The sequence below is a fragment of the Siphateles boraxobius genome, unplaced genomic scaffold (genome assembly GCF_051911475.1).
Source record: "Siphateles boraxobius isolate OS27281-9 unplaced genomic scaffold, OSU_SipBor_1 198, whole genome shotgun sequence".
Classification (NCBI taxonomy): Eukaryota; Metazoa; Chordata; class Actinopteri; order Cypriniformes; family Leuciscidae; genus Siphateles; species Siphateles boraxobius.
The window spans coordinates 1,236,474-1,245,000 of NW_027508808.1; the positions used below are offsets into that span (position 1 = coordinate 1,236,474).

Below are 8,527 nucleotides of genomic sequence, written 5' to 3' on the forward strand. Positions count from 1 at the left end.
CAACCAATCAATCAATCAATCAACCAACCAACCAACCAACCAACCAACCAACCAACCAATCAGTCAATCAATCAAATCAATCAACCAATCAATACTCTTTATTTTTGAGTCCCAGCGACCCAAATGTTAAATCAATCAACCAACCAACCAATCAATCAATCAATAAATCAATCAATCAATCAACCAATACTATCTTTATTTTTGAGTCCCAGCAACCCCAATGTTAAATCAATTAACCAACCAATCAACCAACCAATCAACCAATCAATCAATCAATCAATCAATCGATCGATCGATCGATCAATCAATCAATCAATCAATCAATCAATCAATCAATCAATCAATCAATCAATCAATCAATCAATCAATCAATCAATCAATCAATCAATCAATCAATCAATCAATCAATCAATCAATCAATCAATCAATCCATCAATCTTTGTGTTCCATTGATTTTATTTATTTGTTTTGAGATACTGAGGGCTTTTTTGGACATTCAAGTATTTGTCATTGTCAAGTTAAGTCACATTTATTTATAGAGTGCTTTAAACAACACAGATTGTGTCAAAGCAGCTTCACAGAAATAAACAGGAAAATAACAGTGTTAATGTTGCAGAATTCATCAATTATGAAACCAATTCCATTTCAGCTGTATAAAGCAGCTCTACAGAAAGCTAATAGTCTCATTATTCAATTCAGTTCAATAACACTGTCAATGTTGCACAGTCCGAACTGAACATTCATATACAAAATTGCCTGCTTTGCCAGTTGAATTAAAAACAAAGGCATTGGTAAAGATCCTACAGACATTTGGACTGGATCTCTAAAAAAAACAAAGTCCCAAAGTCATCAATGTTTTAAACCCTTGCGCCACATCAGCATCTATGTATTGAAAGCCTCATGACTAACAAGCTACTGACGAAGAACCTGTAAAATAAGCAAATCAGTAAACTCCCGTTCCCGGTCATTTGTTCCAATTGTCCGAGAGTCTATAAACTAGTATCCCTGCAACAATATTGCCCTGTCTTAGCAGCATCTCTGTAATGAGAATTTATTCCCACATTGTTCCCTCTATATGGTCTCCCTGGTTGCCTCGAACGGGCCATTTGCAAGTAACTGAGAATTGAGGTTGGAAAGCAAAGGAGGACACAGAGGACAGGACCGATGTGGGACTCCCGGCGATCACTGCCAAGCAGCGCTGCGAGCCAAGACAACTCACCTTCTTTATTCCGGGACCTTCAGATGTAATGGCACACATAAATAGAGATGATGAGGAGTTCATTAGTTCAGCCGAATGGCCTCCGCGTTTGCAACCAGCCATTATTATTAAAGCAAACAAGCCGGTCGCTGAGGCTGGAGTGAAATATCTTCACGCTTGTGTTTCTCAGCGTAAGTGATAGTTGAATTATTTATCGTGCCGCTCGCTCTCCCTCTTCACATCCGAACAGTTCAAGATAATCTCCCACTGAGTCCGAGTTGTTAATCATTTGATTTAATGGTGGAGAACGGCTCGAGTCTGGAGATAAATCACGTCGACACCGAGACCGCCGCGTCGTGACGTCTTGTTGTCGTGTCTCACGCAAACTTGTGTTTCCACACTACACAAACATCTCACACTGACTGAGTCATGCTCCATTAAATATTGAACTGCAGACCAAGCGCTCCATTGGATTTGGCTTCGCTAGATATACATTCACCAAAATAATCTGTTTATTATCGTATTGATGGCTCATTCGGACTGAAAAGCCTTCATGTAAACAGCTGATCTGAATTAATTTTGATCAGACTGGTCATGTAGCTCTTAAAAAATATTCCAATCAACAGGAAAAATATAAGCATGTAAATGCTTGAATCTGATTATTTTGGATTCAAAAATACCTTGAGCACAGGTGCAGAGCAATGATGCGTATGCTTACATTTATGTTTTACATTATTAGCCTAAAACATGGTCAATGTACTAAATATTTGCTAAAATGCTTTCTTTTTAGATATGACATCAAGGCAGAAATGGCAATCATGCTTGCGGTCGATATGATGCAGACCCTGATTTCACCAAGTGCAACATGTTTCTGGATCAACATCTTTGTTGTCTCTGGAACAACATTCCGATCAACCAATCAGATTTGAAGAACAGGTTTACAGTTTATGTCAAGTTTAGACTTAAAACCAGGGTTATTCACCTCTCATTTCGCTCTGATTTTAGGGCTAAATTATGGGTAGGGTTAGGTTTAGGGGTTGGGATAGGGTTAAGAATACATTTCAGACAGGAATGTTATTCAAAATATGTTGATCCAGGAACTGGAACATGTTGCATTTGGCACAATCACAGCGACTGCACATGTGCTGAAGATTTGTTCAGAATGCATGTAATGCACTTGGAAACGAATATGTGAATCAAATTGCAAAAATGTGTGGTACATATAAACAAAATGGAAAACTTATTTTACAGTGACCTTGTTACTTATGTTAAATGTACTCATTATGATATTACAGTAAATTAAGCATAATTACAAGTAAGTAATCATAACCTCAATACATATAACACATTGTTAATTAAAAACATAGGGGAAAAAAATCTGAAACACATGGCATTTGAGCCCGTTCTCATCCTTTGGCGGCATATGTGACGCCATATGACAAAACGGCGAAATACTACGCACATGGCACCCTTTAGCGTGAATATAAAACGCGAACCCAAGGCGTCATAAAGTTGACTGGCATCCTTTAGCGTGAATATAACACGCGAACCCAAGGCGTCATAAAGTTGACTGGCATCCTTTAGCGTGAATATGAGACGCAGACCCTACCCCACACCTAAACCTACCCATCACAGTGCGTGTTATATTGAGGATAAAGGGTAGCATGTGTGTAGTATTTCGCCGTTTTGTCATATGGCGTCACATATGACGCCAAAGGATGAGAATGCGTTGGGCATTTACTAGCAATTTCTAATTAATTTTGTTGTTAAAATAAACTTTTGAAGTAGAATGTCTGAAATAGTGTAGGCCTATTCTCTGCTCAATATATATTCTGAGAGATATATATATATTTTTACAGTGCAGAACGTATTTGTGTAATTTCACTGCAGGGGCACCTTAAAATAAAGTGCAACCAAAAGAACTCAGAATCTGATATCAGATTGGGTTCAGGCCAGTTGACAAATGTTACTCATAATGAGTCATAATGAGCTTCATAACGGGAATAACTAAGTGGAAGAACCGTTACATGCTGTTGCATCAGTGTTTGAATCCATCTGCACTCCAACAAAAAAATTGACTGTAATTTCCATTATCTTGAAATGTTCTACATATTCCTACTGAAAAAGGTCAAAAACTCCTCAAAAACCAGCAAACTAGACCAGCCTAGGTTTAAACCAGTTTGTTGGTCAGCTAAATCCAGAAAACAATGAGTTTGTACAGGTACACAGAAATGCTAGATTATTATATGATTATATTCTCTCTCTCTTCTCGTATGATTGTTCTCAGAAAGAAAGCTATGCAGTCATGTCGCGCACGTGTTTACTCTAAAACTAAACCACACGTATTCCTTGGAGCGCTGCTGAAAATGGCTCCTGGCTCTGTTTTTAATCTGATGTCATGATAATGGAATTCACTAATAGGTCTGTGACTCGGTCTTACCTCTCTTATTTGGTGAAATTTCCTCACAGAAAACACACAAGCATGTCGTCTACAAACTGCAGAGTTCACAATCAGTGAAACAAAATAAAAATATGATTTATGCAACATATGGCAATAAGGTAGTACAATCACTGTTTTGAGAAAAAAAACAGAACAAGACAAACAAAAAATACATTAAAAAATGATTTTTTAAATATAGAAGTAAATCAATGTAATACTTTTTATTTATTTTTTTTATTTTTATTTATTCATATATGTACAGTATTGGCCAAAAGTGATGTGCGGGATATGAAAATTGAGATATTCACGCTTCATTCAAATGTTATTAAAAATGTGTTAAAGATTTTGTAAGCATATTGCGTAGTTGTGCTTGGAGTAAATTGTTTTATTTTTGATGTCGCAAAGAAACATGCCAAATTGTGGCAACGCAATTTTTAGTCAGTCTGTTATAAAGAAATTATGAACACACAAAATATTAATAACTGATTATGTATTTTTTCCTTTTACCTTTATTTCTCTATGTATTTTTTTGCATAGCAAAATAAAACCTGTAGCTGTAGTTTTTTTTTAACATAATTTTGTCAGATGAATACTTGAACCAGTTTAGTATTTTGTAATTCCCTCTATTTACAATATCTAAAATGTACATATATTCTTTTTATATGTTGATGGTTCAATTGAACTGAGTACAGCCACATGATATAAACAATGTGTGTTGTATGAATGTTTTAGATGGACTTTGTACTGGAAAACAAGAATAAACAAACAAATTACGAACATTTTTTTTTTGAGTATTAATATGATTTTTGTGCGAAGAATTCACTTAATTTCCTTGACATGACAACATAATGCTTTAAACCCTAAAATAACTATATAAACATATACTTGAAACTTAAAAAGGGTAACAACTGGTGAAAAAAATCCAATAAAACAAACTGAAAAATCTTCTGTTGCTAAGCCAACATCACATAAAATTATTCTAGCGTTCTCCAGTTTACCAAAAGCTTAACAAAGGCTCGTTGTGTTCTGGTCTGTCCCTCTTGTAAACTTTGGTATCACTATCTTTTCTCCCAGAAATGACATGTTTATTGGTTTTCAGGTTATATAACAAAGCAGGCTGATACAACCCAAAAGTATATTATCAATTTCTGATGGAAAAATCATGTGCCAAACCCTTGGCTACCCCCTGTAGTCGCTTGTTTGCATGTGTGTGTATTTTGAGGTTTGAAATGTTCTTAATTGTTTATCTGCACTTTCTTGTTACCTTCACTGTATTTAACTGTAATGATTTTTACAAGTGCAGATTAATCTTTAAAGTCCCCATGTAGACAATCATTTTATCCCTTAAAAAATTTGTATCACCAAAATGACATATTTTTCCTGGAAAAAACGTCTTCATGCCTTACATATCTTTAATGTAACTCGACACCCTTGCCTCATTTAGTATATGCGGTTCTATGAATATGCAAATGATCCCCGCCTCCACTCACTCAGCTCAGGGATCCACTCGTTGACGATCGCACGTTGATCTGCGGTGTGTTTCCCAAAAAGCATCGTTAGCCAACTATGGTCGCAAGTTCTGTCGTTATCATCAGTTCAACGAGTCCGTGTTTCCCGAAACCATCGTTCTAACGAACATTCGCAAACAGCATCGCAGAGTTGTGTGTTTGAACGACAGATCTCGACCTGTGGTTAGAAGCAGAGTCTCTAGTTTGCATGACATGTGGACTCAATAAAGCAAAATAACTGAGAAAAATGAGAAATAGTCCTCAGATGTCATGTCATTAATTCGATCTCAAACAGATTCATTAAAAGTAGTTGTTACTCGTTATTAACGTGGTTGAACGACCAATTTGCGACAATACGGTTTCGGGAAACAGTCGTGACTAGCTAGCTGATTTCTTCAACAATGCATCGTACTACAGTAGTGAAGCGGTGAGTTACGGCACTGTATGGGAAACACAACGCTGATTGGTTACAAGGTAGTTTGTGACGTCAGAAACACCAGCGATTTCAAACCGTGTTTTTGAGACTGTCTTTGGTTCACTGCAGTTTTAAGGAGAAAACACTCAGCAATGCTGTCGACTTATGAATTTACACATGGTTTGTCTTAAAGCATATTAAAAACACCACATAGACATATAAACAACATTAAAAACTTGATTTTCACCACAGGGAGACTTTAAAACAAATGCTGAGATGTAGTGGATGTGCTCTTATGAATCTTTGTTCCACTTCTGAGGTTACAGAGTTCTTATTTCAGGCCCAATTCTTAATCAAAATGTTGCTTCGGTACACCAAAACCGCTGGCATTCAGTACAGTACATGTTCTGTACAAACACAGATGGCACATGGGAAACTTCCCATAACACTGTGCCACAGTTTGATGAGTGTGTGGCGAAATTGTTTTTTCCCCAACCACTTTAATTGACTTTACATTTGTCTGAACTCAAAAAGACTTTCTACTTCTTCTAGAAAATCTGGTATACACTTCAGTCTTTATTTAAAGATCCAGTATGAACTCTAAGACAGATGATTCGGAGCACAAACCATAAAAGTGACAACCATGACAGTGATAACAACAGCTGAGAGATGGATGGATGTGTGGTCGGATGTCCTGGATGTCCTGTCCTGGACCACACAACCAGAAGGCAGGTTTACGGTCTACACTATAAACAATGTTATAATAATCATTTATACAGGGTATAAAGAGATACGATAAAACAAAGTCTGTTCTGCATTTGATCTGGATCCTGATAACGGACAACATTTTTCCCAGACTGTCTTCAGAAAGCAGGCGAGTGAAGGAAAGACAGGGATTCATTTAGCTTTGGTTGAAGGGTTTGATGCATCGAAACACATCGGGCATATAAAATGACCCTCACAGAAAGCTTCGTAGACGTTTCGTATGCATTTAACTGAATCTATTAGTTGATGATAGCATAAACTGCAGAATATACGCAGATGGATGTTTGTCTTTAAAGGCTCTTCAAGTGTAGCATAATAATGAGCTCTTTTTAACTGCAAATACTGTTTCTCTTTCCGAGGTAGGTACGGATGGTATTAAGATTGTCAGTAACATCAAGTTATGCAATGTTAGCTTTGCAACAGTAGTATCATCCAAGTCTGTATTCGATTTAACAAATCAAGGCATAAATCTCAATTTCAGATACAAAGAAATATGAATTCCTGGAGTGTAACACAGCAAGTACACAGTACATAAGAACAGTGAGTACAATATGATAAAATAAGTTCATGTCTTACCTATAGCTAATGGCATGCATGAGTGGGTTAACTGTATCATATGAAGCATACGGTGACCTGTGTTGGTTGGCAGTTAAAGAAACTATAGATACGTTCCAACATGGATGTCAGTATTAACACAGCACAAGTAAATTTACCAACTAAAGGTCTGCAAACTTGCAACTTAAGGAATATTACTGGGTTCAGTACAAGACAATACAATGTTATGTTCCTGTAGCTCAAACAGGAGATCATGGCGCCGGCTACGCCAAGGTCATGGGTTTGATGGGGTTGTAAATGTAGACCTTTTTGGGATTTACATTAAATACATTTAAATATTGTTGATTACCACAAAAAAAATATTTTGACATGTCCCTCCTTTTCATTAAAAAAGCAATACAGTGAAGCACTTAATGGAAGTGAATGGGAAAACTCACTGTTTCAATAGCTCAGCCACAAGACATGAACAATGTGTGTTGTTCACTGCAAAAAGTCAGTATTTTTGCTTTTCTCTACTAATATCTAAACATTGCTAAATCAAGATACATTTACTTGAGAAGGAAAATGACTTAAATGGGCCATATGTATAATTCTGAAGCCCTTGTTATTAGCGCCACCAGTGGCCGTTCAGTGAACTGCAGCAGCACTTCATGCTCGTACTCGTGAACACGTGACACTTAAGAGACTGAATGTGCTTCAATACTCTGATACACTCACGGCGAAGGTCTTGTTCATTCTTCACTTAGAAGTAAACGAAAAAAACTTGTAAAAGCCTTTGCAGTGATAAACTGTTAACAAACAACCTGATGCGAGTGACGGTTAGATGAATATGTAAATATGTGTTGCACTTTCCTCTCGATAACAAACTAAACAGAAAACAAAAATGACAGCAGTGAGAAAACAGCTGTTCAGAAAGCATCTGATCATAATGATGTGTTTGCATCAGATCTGAGATTCACCGGTATCATGTCGACATTAAAACCACATTGTTATGATAGTTTGAATATAAATTTGAGACTATAGACAATATAGATCTGGCTCTATGAGAATATTTTGAATTAATCTCTCTTTTTTTTTTTTTTTGCATGACACATTGACCTTTCAATAATGAAGGGATCATTCGGCATTTTCCTGAACATTGTACAGTATAAGCATCCGTTCATTGAACAGAAGAGATGCTCTCTGGAGCGAGTGTAAACATCACAAACGTTTTCAAAAACATCCCGAGTCCTTCACATAAAAATCAGTCTACAACCTAGGAAGCCGGGGAAGGTCTTGTTACATTTACTTCCATTGTAAGTGCCGGATTTAGCAATGATTTGTTCCGGTAGTCAACATTATGCTGCTAATTCTTGTATTGAACCAGGAATATTCCTTTGATCACTAAACATAATTTAGCCCTACTGGCACAGCTTCATTTTTCTTGAAGTTGTACTTCGCAAGTATAGCATAGTTTGCATTATAACAATCAGTGGACTGACACACAAGGCAACATAACCTGCTGCAATTTACATTAAACTAGCTTGTAAAGTAAAAGACTATGATAAGCCTCCAAGGTAAAAACAGCTTGATAAACTGCTTTCAGCTTTTGGATTCAAGGCTTTTATTCAAAGTGTTTTAATCCAAAAGCCATTTATTTATTTATT

General features: G+C 36.6%; 1 protein-coding gene across 1 annotated transcript in view; it reads right to left on the minus strand.

The window, feature by feature from the left end:
* Positions 1-6,117: 6,117 nt before the first annotated feature.
* The window catches only part of loxl1 (lysyl oxidase-like 1), a 23,117-nt gene continuing 20,707 nt past the window's right edge, over positions 6,118-8,527 (minus strand). The window contains exon 7 of the mRNA XM_077235555.1: positions 6,118-8,527. This exon is cut by the window's right edge and continues 479 nt beyond it. The gene's annotated coding sequence lies outside the window, so the exon portion shown is untranslated.